This window comes from Equus caballus, chromosome 16 (genome assembly GCF_041296265.1).
Source record: "Equus caballus isolate H_3958 breed thoroughbred chromosome 16, TB-T2T, whole genome shotgun sequence".
Taxonomy (NCBI): domain Eukaryota; kingdom Metazoa; phylum Chordata; class Mammalia; order Perissodactyla; family Equidae; genus Equus; species Equus caballus.
In genome coordinates, this window is record NC_091699.1 from 37,508,196 (window position 1) to 37,521,055 (window position 12,860).

Sequence of the window (12,860 nt, forward strand, 5' to 3'; positions counted from 1 at the left end):
GGCGGCAATGAAATCCTCCACTCCTAAATGCTGGGTGATTTAATCAACTCCTCTGCTTACTGTGGTGCTACATGCCTACCATTATATACTAAGAGACACAACATTACTTGCTACTAGTAGAGTCAGCAGCCACTGAAAAAGCAGGAAAAGAAGTGCCTGTTATTTACTCTCACTTCCCCTGGGAGCACAAGTGTTAAATCCCTTCTTTCAGACATCCTTTCTGAGTGTCCATGACCTCCTCTTTACAGAAAAGGGCTGAGTCTGTCTTTTTCAGAATCACACCTCAGCTAATATCAAGTGGCATTGTTTTCCCTTCAGCTACTGCCTCCTCTCCTAAGACCATGTAAGGAAACATCTCTTTCCTGCTCACAATGAATTGATCCCAGCATGCTTAACAGTGCCCTGTGGGATTGTCTCTCACTCAGATGGAGAGTCTGACATATTGGGAACTGTGTTTCCTCTCAGACTGCGTGGAGTCCTTCTCCTTCGGAATTGCTTCCTCCTTCTAGCTCCAGTTAGGGCTTTGATTCACCTTCACCCGATGAGAGAGGAGAAAGGGTCTCCTGACAACTGTGGATCCTGGATCTTCCATGCAATAATATCTCAGAGAAAAACTAGAAGTGGAGGCCCAGTTACCAACACATTCAGCTTTCTCAATCATTCAAATGAATTCCCAAATGGTGGTGCAACAACAATGGAAACAGGTGAGCTGCAAATGGGCCTTCGACAAAAGTCTGCATCAGTGGGTCAGGATGAGAATATTGACCTCCGCACTCTAAGTATAGAACTTTTTTCATTGAATCATGCTCCTTTTTCGGGTGCTGGTGAGGAGTTCTTGACATATATTTAATGCCCTTATTTTTGCTTCTTTCAAAAGCTAAACCCTGAAAGTATCTATGTATTTGACTGAAGGCACAAGTCTAACTAGTTTTTCTCTCCTAAATACTTTAAAATGAAGAAGAGATGTTTTTAAGTATCTATAACAGGACTGGTAAACCAAGAAAACGTTTCACCAAAGGACAATAATAGAAAATGGTTAGAGACTTGGAACAGAAGGAATATCTTTAACTTGGTAAAGGTCACCTACCAAAAGCCTAGAGCAAGCCCCATACTTAATGGTGATATGTTCCTCTTTAAATCAAAGAAAACCCCAGGTACCCACTCTAACTTCTTCAATTATCCTGGAAGTTTTAGTGATTGCAGTAAGACAAGAAAAAGTAATCCAAAACATAGGGATTAGAAAGGAAAAAATGAAAGTGTCATTCACTAATGATAAAAACTCAAAAAGCTCAAAAAATCTTGAAATCATTAGAATTGATGAGTTTAAGAAAGCTGGTTGTATATAAAATCAGTACGCAAAAATAAATCTATACACCAGCATCAAACATGTAGAAAATTGATTTTAAAAGTCTCCATTTATAACATTTTCATGATGCTGGGGAATAAAACTAAAAGATTTACCACCATATTAATGGATAGGAAGATTCTACATCATAAAGTTGTTGACTCTCTCCAAAATTATCTATAAGTTAAGTAATATTCCAATCTAAATTTCTGGGTGTTTTTTTAAAGTACTTTAAAAAATGATTCTGAAATTTATGTAAAAGGGGATAGGGATAAGCCATGACACTTTTAAAGAAAAACAAGGTTAGGAGTGTGACATGCTCTATAGATTACAAGACATAGTATAAATATATAGTAATTAAGACAGCATGGTATTGTTTTAGTTATAGACAAATAGACAGAAAACATAACAGAATAGTAAAGGAAGAAATACACTTAGGGACTGCTGTGAGTTGAACTGTGTCCCCCAAAACGATGTGTTCAAGTCCAAACCCCTGGTACCTGTAAGTGTGACCTTATTTGGAAAAAGGGTCTTTGCAGATGTAATCAAGTTAAACTAAGATGAACTGTAATCCAGCCACTGCTGTTCTTTTACGAAGGAAGAGAGACACAGAGAGACAGGGAAAAAGGCAGACATTGGAGTTATGATGCTACAAGCCAAGGAGCGCAAGCAACCACCAGAGGCTAGGAAGAGGCAAGAAAGCATTCTTCACTAGAGCCTTCAGAGGGACCATGGCCCTGCTGACACCCTGATTTTGGACTTTTAGCCTCTAAAATGTAAGAGAATAAATTTCTATTATTTTAAGCCACCCAGTTGGTGATGGCAGCCATAGGAAACTAACACAGGGGTATATAAAAACAAAATCTAAAAGTCACCAACCTTAAAAAGGAATGTTGACAAATTTTACTAACGACCTAAAAGTGAATAACGATTCTTTAAAAGTTTTAGAAGAAAATATAAAGGGATATGTTTATTTCCTGTTAGAGGAATTCTTTATATATTTTCAATACTAATCCATTATAAGATCTATATATCTATTTTATTGTTCCCCAGTCTTCTCCTTTCAGTCAAGGACCCACCATCCACTCAAATTCTTAAGTCTCAAACCTAGGAGACCTCCTTAATTCCTCTCTTTGGCTTGCAAGACATTTAATCCTCCAGCAAGTCCTCTTGGCTTTGCCACCAAACATTTCCAACCTCCCATCACTGCTCATTATTTGCCGCTGCCTCTCAAGTCAAAGTAACCATTGTATACCTCTGGGCCATTGAAGCAGCTTTCTAACTGACCGGCCTGCCATCACCCCACAGCCCCCATCCTTGCTGAAAGGATGATTCTCCACCAAGCTACTATATGGACTGAATGTTGGTGTTTCTCCCAAATTCATGTGTTAAAGCCTTGATCCCCAGTGTGACCGTATTTGGAGATGGGGCCCCTGGGAGGTGATTAGAGTTAGACGAGATCATGAGGGTGGAGCCCTCATGATGGGATCAATGCCCTAGAAGAAGATGAGGACCCTGGCAATCTCTCACTACACATGAGGACACAGTGAGAAGGCAGCCATTTGCAAACCAGGAAGAGGGTTTTTTCGCCAGACCCTGACCTTGCTGGCACCCTGATCTCAGACTTCAGACTCAAGAACTATGAGCAATAAATGTCTGTTGAGGAAGATACCCAGTCTGTGGTATTTGTTAGAACAGTCCAAGCTGATTACGACATTAGTTGAGGATTCAAAAAATAATAATAAATATAAACCCTGTCGTGTTCTTATTTCAAAACCTCCAGTGACCCCTGGTTGGACTTACAAGAACATTTAAGCATATTTACATGCGCTGCAAGGTCCTGTGTGGCCCGGTTCTCCATACTTTTCCAGATTCTCCTCCTATTGTCCCCTGAGGCCACACAAAACTATCCCAAACTCTCTTCCATGTCATAGCTCCACAGATAGTTAAATAGAGACTGATGTCACATCTCCCCTGAGGCTTCTTGTCCTCACACTAAACACATAAAGTACCTCGTAGGACAGCATTTTGGGCCCCTTAATCTCGTAATTTTTTAAATTTATTACTTTATTTATTATCCAAGTAACAACTGGATTCTTACGGTAAAAAGATCAAGCAATACGGTAAGGATATAGAATAAGACTTGAAAGCCTCTTTTCATATCCCTTCTCAATCCAACTTCCCTCTCGGGCAGTAGCAACTATAAATAGTTTGGCATGTTTTCCCAGATCTTTGTCTCTTCACTTACACACTTACGTGGACACATACATAGGATTTTTAAAAAATACAAATGGAATTATGTTATTCCCACTATGTGCCCTTCTCCAATGTCTTGTGGACTTTCCACGCCAGTATATGTTAATGTATTTTATTTTTTAATAGCTACACCATATTCTACAGTATGAATATACCAAAGTGCATACTATACATCAAAATGTATTTAACATTTCACCTATTGATGGAATTAAATTTGTTTCTATTTTTGCAATAATGTATAACGCTATGATGAGTTTTGGTACACACGCAACTTTGTGTACGTGTATGAGCATCTCCAATGGAAGTAGGATTACATATACAGCAACACCCAAGTCACATCTGGTAAGAGAAGTTAAATTGGGGAAATTCTATAATATGGTGCAGAAAACTCATATTGTGAGATTTGATCGCAAGATCTCTTCTGAGGACCTTTAAAACACTTGGAGCAAATGTTTGTCAGCTAAGCAAGTTTTTGTGTTAATTTTGCCCTTTCGTTTTAATCTTTTATTGAAATCATTTGCTATTTAAAAACAAACATCCATATCAGGAAGCAGAAGTAGAAACTCTCATAAGGACAGTGAAGTGGTTAGGAGAATGAGTTTGGAGTCAGGACAAACACACTGTGCGTCCTGGGGCCAGCTACTTAAATTCTCTAAGTCTATTTTCTCTTTCATAAATTGGGGAAGTCAGTAACTACTTGTAGATTTGGGAGTTTGAGGAGCAGAATGAAATCGTGAATATACGGTGTTAATCTAGTGCTTCATCTGTGATGAGCACTTAGAAATAATAGCTATTATATTATTAATAATATTTTCATTATTAATAACATATTATTATCATGAATTGACTCATATGTCACACCAATCATTCTATGCACATAGTTTCATTTAATCTTCCCAATAATCATGCAAGTGCTTATTGTGTACCAGGCCAAGCACTTTTGATGGTGTGTATGCTGGGAAACACATGCTGTGCATACAGGAAAGAGAGGGCACATTCAGATGTGAAGAGATGTTAATAAAGATATATTTACAAAGATGAAGGTAAGCCTGAAACAGCCAGGGGAAGAAATGGGTCACAGGAACCTGGGAACAACTGTATGAAGACAGTCAACTGAAAGATGCTGTGGCCTTCCTTAGAGGAGACCCAGAAGGGAGGGAGCTGGAGAAATCAATGACCTGACCTCACGCACTTCTAGCCCTTGAGTCTCCTGCTGGTGTTTCTACTTGTCAAGCAGAATTCAGAGGGTAGAGGGAGTCTGTCAATGTAGTCCATATTGGTCAGCCTTCCAGTTACTGAACAAGGTAGAAAAGGGTGAAAAGAGGATTTGAGAGGAAGTGATTCTAGCCTGCACACAGGACTCATTATATAATCTTTGCAAAAGCCCTAGGGAAGTGTACTACCACTATCCTATTTTCACATGAGGAAACTGGAGCTTAGCGAGGTTGTCACCTGCTGACAGTTGGCATGTAGTAGAGATGGGGTCTAAGTCTAGGCAGCCTAGTCAGGAGCTGTCTAGCTCCCCACTACAGTGAAGCTCATGGCTCTCTCACAGGTGCAGAGTCTAAGTCTCAGATCAGGTGTAAAGCTAAACCAATGTCAAAAGAAAAGGCTAGCATTTCCCAGTTCTGCCTGACTCCAAATGCTGTTTTCTATCCGTGACACCATCAGAGCACCCGTGATGTAGTCACCCACAAGAGGCAAACCCTTAGGATTTTTCCTGGTAATTGCAAAGTGGAGAAGTGACGATCCCAGTAGTACCAACTGAAGTACTCAACTGGTTATCACACGTCAAGGAGCAGCCATCCTGACAAAGTCACAGTATTCACAGAGACATGGAAAATAGCAAGGAGTAGGCCAATATTTGCCAACTTGCATTTTGCAAACTCCCAGGGGTCTCTGGAGATATTCTGAGGGTTGACATTGTTAGAGATGTTGGGATATTTGCATTCATTTTTGCTTTTTTTTTATGGCTATAAAATAAAATAACTAGGTAAAGGGCTTTTTCGTTAAAAAAAAAAAAGCAAAACAGAACAGAACAGAATAGTCTGTGGACTTGCAGCTCTTATCATGAGCACTTTTAAGGTATATAGCCACTTTTCACTCAGCTAAATACTGTTGACCAAAACAGGGAGTGTACATGACACAGTTTTGTTTGGTTTTGATTATTATTGTTTATTCACATATGGCTTAATTTATACTCTTACTAGACAAGACAAAGATAGGAGAAATGAGAAAAGCAAGAAATTGACAATCATGAGAATGATAATAAATCTACAATTTCCCCTCAGATTCAGATTCATACCTTCTGGATTCTATATTGATTTATCTGATCAGAACTTGTAAACCGCACATGAAAGGATGTCTCTACTGCCTTGACATCTGGTGCTCAGTAGAAGAACTTCAGTGCGATTGTAGTTAATTTGCTTTTGATTTATTGGAGATAATAATAACTACTCACATGATGGGTTATTTGCAGAGAAATGTTGCAAGTAGAAGCCCTGGAAGTTTTTATTAACTTGTCATTTGGAAGCAAAACATTAAAAATAAACCAGTTAACTTTAAAGTGAAAAATCCAAGCGTTCCAAACAACCAAGTCATGAAGCCATTTTTAAAAAATCTATTTCTGATGCTGTAACACCTGTTAAGTCCCAATCTCTGTTTAAATAACCATTCAACCCTCAAACTAAATAAGATGTGATGTCCTTTTAAAATGTATTTTTGTGACAGAATTGATTCCAAGTAGATTAACAAGTGTCTTTCCTTTTTTAAAAGAGAAAAGTTGGCATTTTGTTTTACCTATAAAGTGATTACTATTGATGGCATTTTAAATTGTATTTTATTATGCAATATAGATCCAAATATCTTTTTGAATAAAATTGCTTCTTCATGATACGCCATGAAAGAAAGAATGAAGTTATTTATTAACCTGACAAGGGGATTCATGAAGCGTTGCTGTGTGTAGTGGATGTTTGCTGCTTCTGTCCATTCAGGCTCATTTCCTCTTCTTTTGGCAATGCTGCTTGGAGTCTCTTTTGGGAGCTACTCCCTCCCAGCCACAGTCCTATGTGGTTTAGGGGAGGCTGATCTGATTCCTTGCCTTGTTGACGGGCACCTTGATCCAGACCAAGAAAATCAGAATGTGAAATGCCCCGGCCAGTGGTTCATCCAGTACTAGACAGTGACCTGAACGGGGCTGAATTTACTGGAACCAATAGAGTAAAGTGGCTGGAGCCATTGAGATGGAAAGACCTAAGACGGGAATTGTCTTAGCACTGCATGAGAAGAAAGCAACGCAGAGAAAAGAAGAGCCAAGTGATAGATAGAGACAGATTCCTGATGACATGTTTGAGTCTTTGGATCCAGCTGTGACCGAACTCAGTTCGATTTCACTCTTAGACTTCTCAGTTACATCAAGCAATAACTTGAGAGAAGACCTTGAGTAAATCACTTTTTTTTCTCTGGACTTCAATATCCTCGTCTATGAAATAAAGGCATCAGACTAGACTTCAAATCTTACAGTTTTTTTAGCATTGTGTTTGACCATGCTTTAGTGACGCCACTGATAGACTTCTTAGAAGGACCCAATTTCAATTGACAAAATAAATGGTGTTGACCGCCTCTGCTGTCTTCATAGATAAAAAAGGTGAATCGTACAGTAATCATAATTGTAGGGGTCTTCAGAGGTCATCTAGTCCTCCTTCTGAATCTCTGATCTAAATTGAAAATATGTGAAGATTGGTTTATACACGGTATCTTCATTTTGATGCAGCTCAAGGGCAAATGCCTGAGTTAACTTAATCAAAGATGTCATTCACAGCCTATGTCATGATCCTAGGTATTCCCACCCCCATTCGATGAATAACCCTGGTAGTTATCCACTTTAGTTTCCAATGTATTTGATGAAATTCCTCTTGTACAATTTAGCAAATGCAAAGAAAAAGCCCTTTTATGTAATCCTTCATAGTTTAACAATTCTTTGATAGACAGCATCTATATCCCCTGCTAATTATTTTCCATAAGGCAGCGTGTTATATTTCCCAGAAGATGTTTTACAGGTAGGAAAGCTTTTGAAAATATATAATATTTTGACCTTTTGAGATAAGAGATTTGTTGTGAAACTAGTCCTTTTTATTACTAGGGTGTCATTCAAAATAAAATAATACGTTTAGACATGGTGCAGCAATTTACTCGCTATTACTCAAATCTTACCCTCTAATTAGAAAGAGAAATATGAAGCCTCATCAGAGCATAATTTAACAAACTCAATGTCATGAAATTACCATATTTTCTTCTTGCCTAGTACCAAAATTTGTGGGCATGGAGGAAAAATGTTCACTTCTAAAATGCAAGCTATGACTTATAACAAAAGAGTGCTTGAGAGGTGAGAGTATGGGTTCAGGCTAATCAAAGGTTTTGGACAAGTTCCAAAAGGCAGATTTTAAAATATGACTCAATTTCTAAATCCCTTCTGCTTTGGGATGGAGTGGAAAAAGAAGTCATTTAGGACGAGAGAAAACCAGGACTCTTTAAATCACTGATGGAAATTATAATGGAGCAATGGAGATTGCAGGAAGAAATCTCAAGGGAATTGGAATTTCACCTCCAGGTAGAAAAGTACATCCCCAAGAAAGTGACAGAGATCTCCCCACTTTGGAATCCAAGTTTACTTTGCTCTATCATCTCTCTATCCACCATCTACTTGTATACACATGTCAGGGTAGGTCAAAGGCTTTGTTCAATAACTCTAAAATTATATTAGTGTAACAAAATTAAGGTTATTTCTCCTTCACATCACAGTCCCATTGGAGTGCTCCTGTCCAGGAAGCCTTGTACTTGGTCATTTCATCTTGAGGCTCCACCTTCCTCTAGACCCTTGAGGGCCTCTTCAGCCTGCAGTTGGGAAAAGAGGACATAGGAAAAGCACACCAATGGTGTCTTAACCACTTTGGCCTGGAAATGACACAGATCACTTCTCTTCACATTCCGTTGGCTGGAACTCCATTACATATCTACATCCAGATGCAAAAGAGGCAGGGAAATAGAGTCTGTGTGCCAAGAGCAGAAGAGAAAAGGTTTTGGTCAACAGGTCATAGTCCCTGCCTCCCACCACCCCTATCATCTTTGCAGAAGCAATATTGCAAAATAGAATGCAGAGTTAATTATGCTCTAGAGTCAGACTACCAGGATTCAAATGTAAGTTCTGCTCTTAGTAGCTATGTGATCTTGGGGAATTATGTAAGTTTCCTGTGTTTGCTCTTCCATAAAACAGAAACAATGAAAATATTCATAGCATTGCTGTGACTACCAAATAAATTAATGCTTGTAAAGAGCTTAAACCATGCCTGAAACTTATTTACTTCTCAATACCTTTATCAGTCAGAGTCCTAGGTTACAACAGACACAATCTTGCTGACTTAAGCAAAAGAGAATTTAGGAGGGGGACCAGGAAAGTTGTAGAAACAGGCTTAGAAAATAAGCTCAGAGCAAGCCACCTCTAGAGGGCGAGGCATCAGGAACCGTAGCAGTTCTCCCAGCAGCAACAGGTCCATCCTTAGATTCACAAGCCACCTCTGCTGCTGAGGTGGTGATTTCTTCCAAATGCCACCACCTCCTGCAGCATGTATTCAGATTCCATGTGCTACAAGAGACTGTTGGATTGGCCAAGCTGAAGTCAAACACCTGCCCCTGAACTGATCAGAATGGAGAAAAAGGGGATTTGGCCCCACTTGCTTTCCAGTTCCCAAGAATACACACAATGGCACATTTCCAACAGGAGAATAAGTTCTAATAGTCACAGAACCTTGCCATGATTGGATGCTGGACAATCAAAAAAAAAAAAAGAACAGATAAATATCCATTATATGATCCTTCTCCCCATCCATCCACCCATCAATCCATCCATCCATCCACTCACCCACCCAGTCAACCAGCCACCTTCTCATCCACCCTCCCAAACATCCCGTCATCTGCCTGCCCACCCATCTATCCACCCACCCATCCGTCCATCCACCCACCCAGCCAGAGAGGCAGCCAGCCATCTATCCATCCATCCATGCATAGATACATATATATTTGACAAATGCATATCACCAGATTTAAGTCACGTTTTTTATATCCAAGTGCCCATAAAAAATGAGTCTTCTGAGGAAGCTTTTATGGACCTAATTCTCCCCAAGGCTTATGTCTCCCTGAGCAGCAGATGAAAAATATCGCAGCCTGAAAAGAATTGACTTGAAAGAATTAAGGCCCCTGCCTAAACGCCTAACGTAGTATAAAAGAGTGACTCCAGCTCCAGGGTGAATGGAATCTTATGTTTCACAAGGCAAGATATTTGTTATGATGGCAGGACAAAATGGCCTTGGTCAACACTTAAATCCAGGATGCATCTAAAGCAAGAATGTCACTTTCAAATTCAGATCCAAAATTTACATTAAAGGCAAAGAGTGTGTGAATTCTATTTAAAATTCTCTTTATAGAACTGGATTATGGTTGCCATTGATACCAAGCTCCTATTCTACCTGAGATGTATTTAATGCTTTGAGCAGAGTTTAAGGCTTTCTTCTGGAACTAATAACCTCATTTAATTTGCAATTTCTATATTAGCATTGACGTACTGAAAATAAAAGGAAAAATTACATTATTTTCTTCAATGAAATTCTAAATTAGCCCTTCGGATCTCCAACTATCACAGGCCCCACAAAAGATTCTGTATTTTAAGGGAGTTAATAGTCTTGCCTTTTTAATGGCATGTTTTTGAGGAGTTAAAATTCAGTCACCAAAATGTACTATAATGCAGTTGTAATAGACACCTTCTTGTGTCTGCTTCCCACCCTTTACTGATTAGGTGCGGCATCACACTAAGAAATTCACATAGATAAGCTCATTTAGTCCTCACAACAGCCTGTGACATAGGCTTTATTGCTTCCATTTTATATATGGGGAAATTGAGACTTTCAACATCAGGTGGCTTTCCCAACTTCACACACGTATAAATGATGAAACTAGAAACCAAAACCAGTAGTAGTCTGATTCTAGAACGCATGTTCAATTACTATATAGCCTTGCAGATCCCTTTACCTGTCTTTCTCATTCAAGATGGCTCATTGATAGTCATGTTTGGCATATGTGACCCAATATCATGATTACTATTATCAGAGTTAGATAACACATCCATGAAGGACTAAATGGGATAGTTCTGAGTATCTGGAATTGAGATTAAGAGACTGCTGTTTAGTCTATGTTAGCTTCAAAAAATGGAAGAGATATAATCTGGGAAGTATTGAGTGGACATATTCTCTACATGATGTAGGGCTGAGTAGTAGCAAAACTTGGGTGGCAGAGGGCAGAAGAATAAAGAGGATACTCAAAGAGAAATTTTACACGTTTCCCAAACCATTTTTGACTTTGTTTAAATAGCATTTGGTAAAACAAGGAATCAATGGCAACCTCAATGGTAATAGCGATGTTGGAGAGATTCTTTCCCAGATTTTTATAAGTACAACTATTTCAGTACTTAAGAAAATCTGTATAATCTGATAAATTAGACAATGCTACTGAGTCATGGACCTATTATTTGCTTCACTATTGTGTCTATAATTCAAATTTTTGACACTTTACTTAACTCATGTTAGCAGTCCCAAAGGCAGCTTATTTGTGGGTTTATTCTGAAAAAGCACTGACACTTAACTTGTTGTTTTCTCTTAGGGTCCCCTTTTAAAATGTAGTGTCTTTTCCTTTATTATAAAACTTTGTAAGTGGCTTCTTAGTCATTACACATTACATTTAAGTGTTACAAACATTATATATCAACCAAATACTACGCATGTTTTTCTTGGCTTTCCAATAGTTCAAATCCCTCATCCTTGCATCTCTTCCTTTGAGTTCTAGGATTTGTCCCTGTATCTCTACAATGTATTTCCCAGTGTGTTTAAGATAGCTGGAATTGCTTTCTTTTGCTTGCAACCCAAAGTATCCTAATCCTGTAAGAAATGGAGAAGGGATCCAGTATTTATTAAATGTTTACTATCTGCTAGGACATTTATATAAGTTTACTAATTTAATTCTCATGTCATCCCTGGGACTATCAAGTTCAAAGTATTTAAGTGATTTGGAGCAGTCAAGATTTCAACTCCAGTCTCCTGAAATCCAGAGCTCAAGCTCTTTCTTACATCGTGCTGAAATCTACCTCAGAACTAAGAGAAAAGAAAAAAACTCAGAAATATTGCTCAAAAGCTGAACTTCAACGTCTGTGATTTATAAGGATACAAATAAAATGTGATAACAGTTGCTTGCTTCTAAAATATATCACTGCCCCCTCTAAAGCGCTGAATAGTAAGTGCCTATTTCTTTATGATCTTGTGTACCCGGGGATTGTAAAAGCCTACACGGTTGCTGTCATAACTTGCACAAAGCAAGAACAAAGAACAAGGCCCACACTTTTGAAAAATGTAGGCAATGAACAAGAAATGAGCAAAGAATAAAGACAAGAAGATAGTATATGCAAAGCCACAGTGTATATACAGTTGTATGGTTATACTGGTGTTTGCATTACTTTAGCTCTTTGGCCGTAAGGAAAAGACGCAGATGGAGTTAAGAAAGCAAGCGAATGGTCAGTCAGGGAGACAGGGATCTCAAAACAGAAACCTAGGTGTGAAGGGGCCTCAGAAATGCACAAGGGGAAGCCAGAGCAGCTCGAGATCTCGGCAGCGCACTTGTGCATATCTTCCCACCAATGCTTCATCCAGAAGGTGACCTGACTACTCTTTGTCTTATCTTTCTGTATTTTTGCTTCTCCTCTCACTGCCAACTAGCTTTCTTGCCCATACTCTATGTTTCTCTCTATCTGATAGCTTCTGTTACTCGTGGCTTCTGCTTTCTTGTGACTTCTGCTTACTTATAGCTTCTCCTATGCATTATGTTCCTCATGACCCCAGCTCCTCTATATGGTACCTTTCAACTTCCCCTGGACTATTAGCAAACCTGATGGGCTTCATGCTTCCCAATTCAAAGTCCTGGAGATAGAGTTTGATGCCTGAGCTCATCTTTACTTGGGCTGAAGTTTTTTTGTTTATTTGTAGGTTCTTTTGTGAAGCCCTCTCATACAGAGCTGCCCAGACCATGGATTGACTGCTGTGCTTATCCCTGGTCCAAACAACTATGGGTAGTGTGTGCGTGTGTTGGGGAGAGTTTGGGGGAGTGGTAGAGCCAGGACATACAGTTTAGAAATCTCCATGGCCTAAGGCTGCCCCCTCATCTG